The sequence below is a fragment of the Parasteatoda tepidariorum genome, chromosome 1 (genome assembly GCF_043381705.1).
Source record: "Parasteatoda tepidariorum isolate YZ-2023 chromosome 1, CAS_Ptep_4.0, whole genome shotgun sequence".
NCBI classification, from domain to species: Eukaryota; Metazoa; Arthropoda; class Arachnida; order Araneae; family Theridiidae; genus Parasteatoda; species Parasteatoda tepidariorum.
In genome coordinates this window covers 58,441,531-58,456,168 of record NC_092204.1, presented here as the reverse complement: position 1 = coordinate 58,456,168, position 14,638 = coordinate 58,441,531, and the positions used below count along the sequence as shown (strand labels likewise).

General features: G+C 27.4%; 1 protein-coding gene across 3 annotated transcripts in view; it reads right to left on the bottom strand.

Annotated features, from left to right (window-relative positions):
- LOC107449275 (innexin inx2) overlaps positions 1 to 14,638 on the bottom strand; it is a 36,470-nt gene that overhangs the window by 10,480 nt on the left and 11,352 nt on the right. Inside the window, exon 1 of one of the 3 annotated variants that reach the window (XM_016064782.4) lies at positions 7,291 to 7,486. The exons of 1 other annotated variant lie outside the window; for it this stretch is intronic. The gene's annotated coding sequence lies outside the window, so the exon portion shown is untranslated. Of the gene's footprint in view, positions 1 to 3,960; positions 4,274 to 7,290; positions 7,487 to 14,638 lie in introns of those variants that run through there. One more of the 3 variants, XM_016064769.3, reaches the window with a different exon arrangement.

Genomic DNA, 14,638 nt, shown 5'->3' with positions numbered 1-14,638 from the left:
CCAGAAAACAAGGAAACTCCTGGATCAAGTATTGGGAGAAATTTGCCTTCCTGGAGGACTTTTATGATGGAACTAACCCGCATTTGAGTAAGATGGGGAGGAAAACCACGAGAACCTCCCACGATTTGTCTGACGACCCATGACCCGTCTACCACTGAGGATATTTCACGTCAGTATGTGGTCATTGCAAGCCGGATGTGGAATTCGTATCGAGCAACCATCGCTGGGATTCGAACTCGGTTCACCTCATTGGAAGGCGAAGGCTCTATCCCCTGAGTCCTTTCAGTTCTATATCATTTATTTGAAGTTCTATTTTATTGCTCATAGTATTAGTAAGCAATAGAAAGAAAATCGTTGTCAAGTCACTTTTCCCGAAATCTACAGTTGGTTACTAAGGCACGTTGTTTTTTTCATTTGCACGGCAGAACAGACACCACGATTTCGTTACCTCTTAACACGCTTGAACATCATTAACCAGTTTCAGTATGAATCCGAAATTACATAGCAGTCAACAACTTTAAAAAAAAAAAAGAAAAAAAGAATGAGGGAGGGATTTAACTTTAGCTGCACGAACAAATAAATTCAAATAAGTAAGAGTAAGTTTATCAAGCAAAATAATTCCTCACACTAACATTAGGTTAAATAAATAATTTTCTCCTTTCAATTGTCTTTTAATCCCCTCTTTTATTAAAGAATTTTTAGATTTTTCTAAAATTCGTCGATCATTTCTGCTAAGAAGTAATTGTATCAAATTACATCAGTAACACTACATTGTAATTCTACTACCCCTACGTAATTCTACATTTTCAGACAGTTTTCTAACAAAATACAATGTGGCATTTTGTCTGTAATCAGTGTAAAATTTATAATATAATTGAGCATATTTATTGACCTTTCTGATATAAACATTATTTACAACAAGAGCTCTAAGTTCAAGAGTATAGTAAATGCAAAACATCTTATTATCACACGATGACAAGTACTAGGAAGATAACATAGTGAATATTGTATTTGTTCTATCTTTTGAAAGCCCGTGGAATGCCGGACAATTATTTACGATCCTAATGCGATAAATAGAATACAGTCCGGCCCATAAAACAAGAAACACGAAAGAGAGATAACCGTGACATTTTCGACGATGGACTCTGACCTCAATATTTTGTTGTTTTTACGCTACGATTTCATAGGATCATTTACGAACAGGAACGACAGCTTACTTGTAAGAGGCGTCGCGACTTTAAAGTGTACACTAAAGTGGCGAAATTAAATAAGAAAATGGAAAAAAACTTAATAGGAATAAAAAATGTTTTGTTTGATACTAGTTTAGTTTAAGACTGTCAAAAAAATTCCTTATTTTTAAAAATTAATCAGGTGCTTTCTAGTTACAAACTAGAATGCTTTTCAAAAAAAAATCATTAAGTTCATTAATAAAATGTTAAATACATTTGGTACTTTTTTTGCTTAGTATTAAAATTAAGTATAAAAAAATTATAAAAACAGAACTATAGAACAGAACATGTTTTGGACGCAGAGAGCGAGTGGTGGGGTAGGCATGAATGAACATTTCTGAAAGTTATACTTTCTAATTTTCTTTACATATTTTTAATGCTCTATCACAAAATTTAAGACAAACTTGAAGAATATTTTCCCCTTAGACCTTCAAGAAACAATTATAGAATATAATAAAAAGTAATTATAATAAAAAGACAAATCTATACACAATAAAACTCTTATTCTCAAAAACCATTCAACTGAATTCTTTCAAATTTTAGATTTGTCATAAACAATTGCTATGTAACATAACTTTTTCGAAGTGACATAAAAAAATATTCGCATTTTATGTAGTGCTACCAATTTAAAAAATAAAGAAGATACTACTATTTTAAATAATGATTAAAAAAAAAAGGAATGTTTTGCAATTCAACCATGACAAATGGTAGGAATAACGCAATAGATTTTTATTCAAACATTTTATTTCTGCCCCTTCAGTGTTCTATCAATGAGCATTAGATTGTATTTGAAGACTTAAGAACAAAAAACATCCTTTATTCTCAGCATTTAAGTTCTAAATTATAAAATTTTCTGCTAAGCAGGGAAAAGTCTTTCATACAAAAACCTTTTTTCAGTTAATACAAATAAAAGATACAGGAAAAAAAAAACTTGTCAATGAAAGTTAATTAGCATATTTTTTTCCGTAATTATCGAATTTAAAAACGAAAGTTTGCAGTTTTTTTTTGTTATTAATGCTTAAATAAAAATTTAAAAAAAATTGTTCTTTTGCTCTCACTATTATATTTAACATGACTAATTTTAAATTTTTTCTTAAAAAAACTTTAATAAGTGATGAAAATTCTGTTTGAATTGCTGCTTTTAATAAATTTAAATCAAAAGCATAATGTATTGTACACATAATTTTTTCTTTCATCTAGCATGATTTTCTCTCTCATTAAGCTGTGCAAATAGAGTATCATTTAGGTAGAAATTAAATTTTATGACAAAAATTTTGAATTTTTAAAATGATGAAAATTTCTGTCTCTCTTTCTGTTATTAAATATACAGAAAAAAAAAAGACATCTTCCATAGGACCTTAAGAAACAAAAATCTCAAACTAGTTAGAAAAAAAAATTGGGTAACATGTCAAACATAAACGTTTCTAAATAATGAAAATTTACAACTACACACTAAAGTAAATAATACATTTATGTTATTATTATATCATTGCAACATAAAGGAATGGTGTAAAAATTTTTATATGTGCTTAACTTTCCAATTAAAAAGGCTTGAGGCCAGTGGTTTAAGACTGCTGTAAAGTTTAATTGTTTCAATTTTTTTAAACCAAATGTAATAAATAAATCTAAGAAATATGAAAATTAAGTTTATGTCAGTTATTAAAACTTAAATACCTTTACTGATTTGTAATGCTATAATAAAAAATAATATTATAAAAATTTTGCTCTTTATAATTTTCATATTCCAACTAAAAATGGATAGTAAATAGTGAAGATCAAAAAAAAAAAAAAAAAAAAAAAAAAAAAAAAAAAAAAAAAAAAAAAAAANAAAAAAAGTAAGCATTGAATTCAGTTTTGACTCCCTTATGGCTAATTATTTATGTTTAAAGCATGTATTTAAAAATTAATACATATAAATTGGATATTGTGTGACTATGATTATAAATAATTATTGATGCAATCTTTACAAATTAAGTTCACTGCAAAAATTGGTTAATGGGAAGAGAAAAAAGAATTAAGTTCCTTGACAAGATAAAAGGAATATAAATAAAGAACAGAATCGAATAAATTTTTAAATAGAGCTCAAAAGAAAAGCCCATAGCACTAAACTGATTACTAAAATATTAATTTTATCTCTATGTGTGAAATAAATGAAGACATCCCTTTACTAGTAAAATCAACATCAATCAGATGACGCTTAGAGTCTAGACTGAATTTAATAGCCTTTACTAATGGAACAATGATCATAGTCAAAGATAACATTGTTTATCACCCTGAAGTTAACAAAAAATATGAATTTAATTCCTTAAGCAATACCAAAAAGTACAGAGAGATACACTTGATTTTGTATAAAAATACATCATCTATATACAATAAAGGATATGGCGCATTAAATAAGATCTAGCCACAATCATAGTAGTTCATATAAGATAATTAAGGAAAAAATTTTAATATTTTTCCCTCAACATTATTTGATATTAATTACAAAATTGCTTATTAAAGGGGCAACCTAAAGATTCAACTTTAAAATAGTTGACTTAAAATAAATAAATAAAAGAAACTGCTTTATTTTAGCCGATGGTCTGGGCCGACCACTGGGCAAAACCGGTCCAGCAGCGAACGTGAAGGAATTCATTATCTGTAACGCCACAACAATTTCATCATTTTACTAGCAGCTAATACATTTATAGATCTACAACTTAAATCTAAAAACATTGATTTATTAACTCACCCTTGTGTGCCACAGTAATGTTGTGTTAAAAAAAATCCAACAAGGGATGTGGATTTAATATCCTCAGTTAACTTAAATCGTACTTGCTGAGTGGTTTACACGATGAGGTTTCAATTGTAATGGCGGCTGCGTAAGAGGACACTTGTTGAACTGGCTAGTTGTTCACGCCCCTTCTAACTTATAGCCAATGGAAATGCGAGATAGGATCATTATTATAGAGAAACATTAACCACAGTGTTGGTGACGTCACAACTCTTTCTGTTCTTTATGATATCTGACGTCATTATTATCGATTCTTTTTTTCTCTTCACTGCTTTCGGTTTGACGAGAAGTGGATATTTACTTTTATTATGGGATGAGATGAAATGGGGGAGAATGGATTTGATGAAAGATGAGAAATCGAGAAAAAGATTTGATGATTATAGTTGCGATTTCTTAAATTTTAATTAATATCGATATTTAGATTTTCTCAAGCTATGGGTTCGGTTTTTGAACATTAAAAGAGGTCTTTTTGAAAGAGAAATGGGTGAAATTTATTTTTGTTTGGAGAAGAGATGGAATGGGAAAGATAAAAATGATTTTAGAGGCGAATTAATAAAAAGCATCGATGATTATTCGTGAGACTTCATAAAATGTTATAACATTTCGAAGATTAAATTGGTATCTTTGCCACAATTTTTAATTTTATATAAATAAATGTATATACATATCTTTCTTATTTTTTTAATGATAAATTCCTAAATATATAAGTACCGAAACATAAAAAAATCATTAAGTTTTTATTATAATTTTATGTTTTCTGTATGTTCTTTATTCAATATTTAAATTAAATAAAATAGTATGAAAGGAATACTATTATAATCAAATATAACATCATTTTCCGCAGACTCAGAAATTATAGAAGATTTATCAGTCACAATTTTTAATTTTTTATTTTTATTATATGGCTCCAAAAAAAAAAAAATTAAAAATAATACAAAAATTACTATTACATTCATTACACTGTTATAAACACCGGGTTCCCTAAAGACTTTCCTTTTGGCTAACATTTTCTTACAACAATTTTTTGGCACTCTATTTATATAAATGTATTGTATTTATATATATATATCTTAATTAAAATATCTTATTAATCTATATCTTAAATATATATCTTATTATCTATAGATCTATTATATCTTATTACTTTCATATCTTAATTAAAAAGGAAGATAATGAGTAAAAAATAGCATAGATTCATATCGTTGACAATCGTTAAAAGAACAAAACTATCAACATTTCTCACGTGCTATCATTTAGCCAATACAAATTGATATCATTTGTCTTATGCCATCATTTGTCGACAACTCTTTATAAAAATTGATAGTTTCTATAAATTTTACACAAAATTAATTTTTTTTGAAAGTTGATAAAATTTAAAATATTTCTACTTCATCTACATTATTAATTTGTTTTGCTAGTTAAATTAAAAAAATATAAATTCACTTTTACAAAAGCAAAAAAAAGTGACATTTTCGATTGTCCTAATTGAATAGTTTTATTTTTCCACAGAAATTTTTGAATACCTTTTTTTTACGTTTCGAATTTATGATCCTGGTTGTAGCTTATGTGTATTTTGAAATACAAAGTTGTTAAAATAGAAAAAAAAAAAAAAAAATTCAGTACACTCTTGTATTTATGGTATGACAATCGTTCGGCGTGAGCGATTTTCCATCCATTCCTTAAAAAATTTCTTCCGCATATATATAAAGTCGCATACACATCCTATCAGCTACTTGTATATTATATCTGCGATGATGATTCTTTTTTCAATATTTGATGATTCTTTTGAAAAAAAAATGTTTTCATCTTTATTCAGTAAAGTCAAGCTGCAAGGAATGTATAGAAAATCACTTATGCCGAACTAACGTCACATCACGAACACATAAGTACTTACAGCAAGATTTTTTAAGAATTTTAGAAACTTCTCATGTTTTTAAATTCTTGAAAACTTGAAGAAATTATAAAATTTTGACATTGTTCTTGAATTGAAAGTTACGTTAGACATTTGTAGATTTTTAGATTAAGGTATAGGTTTCTCGTGACCTCAAATTTACTAAGAGATCTCATCAGGAGACGCGAATTGCAATCTAAATAATTAAACTTAAAAACATATTTACTATAAAAATTGCTAAAGGATACAATGAGTCTGAAATAAATTATTAATATATTGATTACACTCAACTGAAATATTTTCTGATAAAAGAAAGTCTCCGTAGGAAAATACATGAAGTCAAAATTACTGTGGAATTCCTCTCATTGCAAATCTTTCGAATTATTTTATCATTAGTATTATTTTGTGAAGTCTCATTTTCGAAAAAGTTAGCAATATTGAGATAAGTTTTGTTTGGAACAGCAACTAAACCACAGGTTACAGACGTATTTTTTTATTATTTATTATTTTATATTTGTGAGGTTGAAAATTGAATTTATAAGAAGATTGGATCTCGCTCTACAAATGTTAAAAAAATATCCAGTCTAAATAGTGAAAATCTCTCCACAAAAAATTATTTTTCATTTTTCTAACTTTAGAGGGAAAAAAAGTATTTAAAAGAATAAATGTGTCCCCTTAAAATGGCTTGAACTCTACCCTCCCCCCTGTAATCGAATAAATCGTCATGTCGATAAATTTTTTTCCTTTCGTAAATAATAGTTTGTGACCCACAATGTGTACACTTTTTATTCTTAGGAGGTTTTCTAAAAACATATACTAAGGGCAGTCATTACGGAATACCCTACATTATGATTTCTATAATCAATGTAAGGATAAATTGAATACATATATAATATTAATATTTTGAACATACTACTTAAATCACCTCAGAAAATTTAAATTCCTCAGATAAACTAGGGTCAAACTGATTACGATGTGCTGCGATGATTTTTCCTGTGGTTCTCTCCGTTTCTTCTCCGCTAGTTTTAGTTTATAAAATGATTAGTTGCGTAATGCCGTTACTGTTAAGCGCAGTTTAGCAGATTCCGGCCATTATGCCACTATGTTCCATATTCAATTCAACAAAATAAATAAAGTAGAAGATTATGAAATTCTGATCATTATTTATAAAAATTGTAATTAACATAACGAGAAAATGATATCTGCATTTAAAATCAATGTAAATTTAAAAGAAAATATACTTAAAACTGCTAAAACAACAACATAATCATTCCAATAAAAAACTTTAATCGTAATAATCATTAATAACGTTAGAACAATTTCCTGCATCCCGCTGCGCGGCAAGTGAGGATGATTTATTAGTTGCCCTTGAAATAATATTCAAAACTTTCGCTCACCTCTATCTGTACTTCCTCTTCCAATGCCTGATATTATTAATTACAGCACAATAGCAAAGATAGAGTAAGGAGGGAAAAAAGATTTACTTTAACAAAATCACGATTAACGTTTTAATTTAGTGATTTGATAGTTGCCGCGCTTTTGTCGTCACTGCCGTTTTCCTGAACGCAGGAAGGTGACAAATTTAGAATTTTTTTCCCTACTTACCCCAACAGGGTTATTTCTTATGAAACTCGCCAACTAACGCCAAATATTATTTTCTTAGCTGTGACAGAATGGAAATATAATAGCAAAATTAAATAATCATATTTTCATTTCACACCAAAATATTTTTATTTATGGAAAAATTAATTCTTTAATCGATTTATTTAATTTTTGTAAATCAACAATATGTTTCCGTTTTATGCTCTTTAAAATGTATATCTTGGTGCAACAAACAAAATAGAAATTTAAAGTTTTGTGATAGTTGAAGATAATTTTTTTTAAAGTTATCGAAATATAAAATTTTTTTAAACAAATATATGGCTGAATGAGTTTTACCTGTCTAGAGATTATAACATTTCAAAAATAAATAAATAAATAAAATAAATAAATCAATAAATAAATGAAATATATAAATAAATAAATCAAACCTGGAAAATCTTGACTTGTTAGTGACAATTTGTTCTTGTTCGTAATCGAAACTTTTATAATTTTAGAATGTTTTGGAACTCAATAACTTGTAGGAAAATCTTTCGAATCCAAAAATCCCAAATTTTTTGCCCCATGGGACATTAAATCAGAGCGTCTACCTTATTTTACTGATTTTTATTATAGTTACCATTATCTTATTAATGGTCAAATAAATTAAGAATTGTTCTAATTTTGCTAAATTTTATATCTTCGTGTTTTCTACGACGGGAAACTTTATAACTAATGCCTGACTAATATTCGAAATCGAATAAACCGAAAACTGCGAAAATTATGACTATTATGAGACAGAAAATTTTGTTGAGTGAAAATTCATGCCTGATGCATCCAATATGTGGCCACGTGAAACAATCTTGCAATATGTTTTAAAGTCGAAATACATTTTCTGTTTTGTTTAATTAGTTTAGTTGATGCATGTAATTTTGGTGAAAACGCGATCTATTAATTATGTTTAATATTCTTATATTTTTAAATGAGTCGTCGCTATTTCACCCGATATATTCCTTTTTGTTAAATACGGAGAATAACACTTAAATTTAGAGACATTTTTATTATATCTCTTTTGTCTAACTCTCATAATTATTTTTAAATTCAGTATTTCGATTAAAGGTATTGTTATAAATTAGTATCCAACGTAAAAATAATAATAATAATGATATTAAAATTAATAATAATACAATTCTTTGTCTTTCCCGAAAACAGTGCGTTCTTTGTGATGGCAAGGTACATTATTTTCTGTCGATTAAGATATTCATAGTGAAAAATGAAACTCAATTATAATTTTTAATTATTTTTATTATTCTAAAGATGTATTTCTTGGAGAAAAAATATGAAAAAAGTTTCGACAATTCGAATGAAACACATATAGTTTTCTTTCTTTTTTTTTTTTTTGTCAAAATTTTGTTTATAAAAGCTGAGCCAAATAATTTTTTAATTACAATTCAACAAATTATGTGAGTGTGTGTTTTTAAAATTTTTTTAAATAATTTTTATCTATGTTTGAACTGCGAAACAATGTATGTTAAAATGTAGGAAAACAATCGAAATAGGCAAAAACGACTAAATAAATAAAATAAAAACGTTTAAAATTGATTTGTCCAAAAAAATAATGAAGGATATGAGAAAGGTATGCGAATTTTGATTAAAGTTGTTTATTAAAAATTTATGAGCTTAATTTTGTATAAAATTTTAAATATTCCAATGTGGTCTCGCTTAAAAAAGCTTGTTCAATTAACGAGGAAATGTTCCACACGCTTGTCAGCATAAAATTTTCTAGTGCTGGTTTAAAAAATAAAACAAACTATTATCTAATTTAAATAACAATGTCAAACTTTAGCTATGGTGCTGCCATCTAGTTTCTATATAATGTTCTCAATGTTAAAGGAATTCCTCTATTGATGAATTTTATCGTATGGTTTTGGCTTTAATGTTTTAAAATTTGATAATAGGCAGAGCTAAGCATATGATTCTTAAAAAAAACAACAAGAACATAATCTTAATTTAGATATTAATAATAATTATTCAAATTGTAAAGTTTGAAATTCAGGTTAGAATGCTAATAATATCGATGGTTTATAAGAACAAGAAAAAGTATTTATTCAACCATTTCAAAAATCTAGTATGGATATATTTATCGTAATTATGAATACAGTTTTTATTATCCAGGATTCTTTCTTAAAGAGAATACTCCAATACGTCTGTGAACCCCGTTAAAATATGTATTGTAGAATAATAGATACGTTTCCCAAAAACTTAAACTTTTATTTATTTATTTATTTTTTAAATTTCCAATGGCAGATTATAGACAGTAACAGCATACATAAACGTCTAAAAATAAGAACAGAAGCAAAAGATGCTGCAACAGAGTCTATTAATCACAACATGTCTCTAGCTTCCCAATAGCGTTCAGTGATAAAATTCCCGCAAAGTGCAGGGCAGGACTTAATATTATGGATAATATTAAGTATTACGATATTTCCCGCATTTCACTTAAATTGTTACATGAAAAATTAAAGTTTTAGGAATCAATTTAATTACTTTCAGAAATACGTTAAGTATTTTTTTCATGAAAAAAAAATTTAAACTATAAAGTTTAAAATATTGATAAATATTCAGAGCAAAATTTTTGTTTAATATTTAACAAACAATTTAATGAAAATCTATTTTTCAGTCTAAAATTTTTTTTTTGTGTAATAAAGTAATTTTAATTTACATTTAACTTAGGAGTTATAAATAGCTTCTTTAGTACAATAAATGCATCAAAACATGTAAATTTATTCGAAATAATTACATCTTAAACAAGAATATGTAACTTGTTAAAATGTACAGATTCTTACGCTATAACAAAATGTATTAAACGAAAAAAGTAGTTTTTTTAATTAAAATATAAACTGCAATGCTTTACAAATATATATATATATATNTTTGTATTTTTTTCATGAAAAAAAAATTTAAACTATAAAGTTTAAAATATTGATAAATATTCAAAGCAAACTTTTTGTTTAATATTTAACAGACAATTTTATGAAAATCTATTTTTAGTAAAATAATTTTAATTTACATTTTATTTAGGAGTTATAAATAACTTCTTTATTACAATAAATGTATCAAAACCTGTAAATTTATTCGAAATAATTATAATTTGTATCTTAAAATCTAAGAATATGTACCTTGTTAAAATGTACAGATTAAAACGAAATGTATTAAGTAGTCTTTTTTAAACATTTTGTCATATATATATATATTTATACCTGATAATTTTAGATGTTCAATATTTTTTCTCTTCAGAAAATCTGATTTTGATCTGATAAAAATATGTTATGGCTATTAAAATTTTATGAGTAAACTAAGAAAGAAAAACAAGATAAAAGAAGATTAAAATTTTAAGTAGCACGATAAAAATAAGCAACAATACAAAAAGTAAAGCTTTGAATACAAAACTACATAAATAATGCAGAAATGTTTGTATGCATGTATGTGAGTATGTATTTGATACAAATCCGCAACTCTGAACCGATTCGCACCAAATTTGGCGTAAATACGTTCAAGACTTGGCGTATCTAACAGTCTTTAAAATTTTCCACGACTTCTGATTTTCGCGTTATGCCCAAAACAAAGGTTATTCCAGAGGGTTTGATTAATATTTTCCAGTATGAGAGATTTGCTAGCTTGCAGCTTTAACCAATCAAAAATTGGTTTTATCGCACGTTCATGTGAATTATTTATCTTAGCTTTCCTATGTTAGTTTATCACAAATAAAATCAACATTAATAATTTCGCAACGTATGGGGATGACGTCACCTAATTCGTGTGATACCTCGTGATGCTTATATTGATACTTGTGAATCTTATACTGATACTGAATTAGTAGAAACTCAACAAGAACTAATGAAATAGAATTAAAGTTTTCAATTAAGATATGGAAAAATGATGGAACATTCTGATTAAAGCATTTTAAATTATACTATATGTATAGTTAATTTTTACTTTTATCACTAAGTATTACTAAGAAAATAATTTAAGTACTATCACTACTTTTATCACATTTATGACTAAGTGTGTTGAACTTTTATATCAGTTTATGGTAATTCTACTAGTATGAAGCCGCAACGGAATATACAAATAGTAATAAGAAAATAAAGGTATATTAGGTGCCATACATGAGAGTCGCAGTGTTCCGATTTTTGAGGCGGACTAAATTAAAATACGCATTCACAATAGTTCGCTAAATTTACACTTGAGAAAAAAACGTCTTATATCTGTTAAATAACTGCAAAAAAATTATCTTAATTTTTTTTCTTGTTTCTGCGTTTGAATAATCTAAAACGATGATGATTTATGAAAATTTTCTTTATTTGTCTCAAATATTAAAGGTTTTTCGAGATTTCTTATTATTGAGGGGGCATATATACTTACCATTTCCCCCTTCCCCAACGACGCCCATGGTCATGGTGCCAGGAATGTGTAAGATGGTGATATTAGGATTATGGAGGGCGGTAAAAATCTATTACAATAGTATCTATATTATGCTCTTTATAAAATCAGTACCGATATTAGTTTGTTAGGCTAATAATGATTATAAAAATATTTGTGTCGGTACTAATTATTTTCAAGAATTATAATTAACTAATTTTGGTATTAGGTTCAAATTGAAATAATATTTTTCTTGTGTTAAAATGCTAAATTAATGGAGAAAAGGTAGTTATTCGTATGTATAAACAGTAAAAAATTGTCATATTGTTACTGATAGCAATGATGCCTAATTAATTTTGGTCATAGATATGATTAGAAATGAAAAAATGAGTTTTATACTGAAAAACTTAAATAACGAAGAAAAGATAGTTTTTTCATCTAGGAAAACTATAAAAAACAACCTTATTATAATTGACGCAAATGAAGCTTTATTAATTTTAGTAATAGTTACTACAGCTATTATATTAGTTGGTGTTTTCTGTATAAGTACAGGGACTAATACTGGCACCAAGGTACCTGTGTGGAAATAGGTTTTACAGCCAACCGAAAGGGATATGTTCAGGAGAAAATTGCTGATTATGGTAATTTTTGACTACCAGGAGGTGACCTAGCGCAACAATATTATGCTAAATGATACAGAATGTAATTAATCATTATCATAAAGGGATGAACTTCCAAAAATAATTTTATGCTTAACCTGATTACATAAAGCTACTGGGAAGAACAACTATTGATAATAATAATTATATAAAAATTATATTGCTTTAGAAATTAAGTTTCATTAAATTTTGTGTATGATTTCGTAGTTTTGTTTNCCAATCAAGAAGACAAGGGAACTCCTGGATCAGTACCCTCTGAGGTATTGATTTGTTATGGAAAAATGGAGGACTTTGTGACTCGACAGATTTAACGTGCATCAGTCACCATTTACTACACGGGGAGTCTTCTGCCGGCGGGGATCGAACCCATGAACTCTTGGACATGAGTCCAGAGCCCTATAAACCAGGCCATCCCGGCCCAGGATGGTGATATTAGGATTATGGAGGGCTGTAAAAACATCTATTACAATAGTAACTATATTATGCACGTTTCGAATTCAGTAGCCATATAAGTTCGTTCGCCAATAATGATTATAAAAATATTTGTTTCGGTACTAATTATTTTCGAGAATAATAATTAATTAATTTTTGTAATAGATTCAAATTAAAATATTTTTTTTTGTGTTGAAATGCTAAATTTATGGAGAAAAGGTACTTATTTGTATGTATAAACCGTAAAAAATTTCCATATTGTTATTGATAGCACTGATGCCTAATTAATTTTGGTCATAAACATGAATAGAAATGAAAAAAAAAAGTTTTATACTAAAAAGCTAAAATAACGGAAAAAAGATAGTTTTTTCATCTAGGAAAACTATAAAAAACCACCTTATTATAATTGACGCCAATAATGCTTCGTTAATTTTAGTAATGGGTACTACAGCTATTATATTAATTGGTGTTTTCTTTATAAGTACAAGGACTAATATTGGCACCAAAGTAAGTGTGCGGAAATAGGTTTTACAGCCCACCGAAAGGGATATGTTCAGGAGAAAATTACTGATTATGGTAATTTTTCACTACCAGGAGACAACAATATTATGCTAAATGCTAGCTTAACAATATTACGCTAAATGATACTGGATATAATTAATCTTTATTACTAAGGGATGAACTTTTAAAAATATGTTATGCTTAACCTGATTACATAAAGCTACCGGGAAGAGCAACAAGTAATAATAATAATCATATAAAAATTATATTGCTTCACAAATTAAATTTCATTCAAATTTGTGTATGATTTCGTAGTGTTGATTAATAGTGATTTATTGATCTTCTACTCTTTTTTCCTCCCTCCTTACGAAGAACGAGTTGAGCATGGGAGTAAAACAAGCGAAATTCGAAGTTTTTAGATCACAAAAAATATTGGGGGGCGGGGGAGGAGGAATTCAGGAATTTGCCAAACCGCCTAATATAAAACAATATGTTCTGAAATGAACGCTCCAAATATGTAGTTTTATAGACTCCGTACCAAAAAAAAAAAAAAAAAAAAAAAAAAAAAAAAAANAAAAAAAAAAGGCATTTGTAATAGGGTACGAAAATTAACATTTAAGTGAGGAAGAGAAAAAAAAAGAACATCCTCGGAGTCTGCTGAATCACTGTTAAGGAAGACAGGGTTAAAAACATTAAAAGTCTGTTTGATTTTGGAATGAAACATGAAGGTATTTTCAAAAATCACCACCGTTTTTTTTGGTTCCTTCCTTCCTTCCTCACTAGTAATTCATCAGGTTTCTATAGCATGAAATATTAATTTGAGACACCTATTGCGCATTTTTTATTTAACTTTTTACAAAAATTCTATAAAGGGCATTAAGGGCAGTTGTTACGGGCATTTTAAGGGCATTTAAAAGGCATTTTAGTAATTAAAGGCATTTAAGGGCATTTTAAAAGTTGGCAAAGTTGTCCCGGTAAATAAACAAGCAGAAATACTTATTTTAAAATAAACAAAAAAGAAATAAATTAACAGGTATTTTTTTTTTCTGAATGTTTATAATCTCTAAAAAGTTTAGCTGCGAACTAAAAATAATCTCGCGGAACAATAATCTAGGGGTCACAGGTTAACCATCAACGACTTATTTCCTGGAAA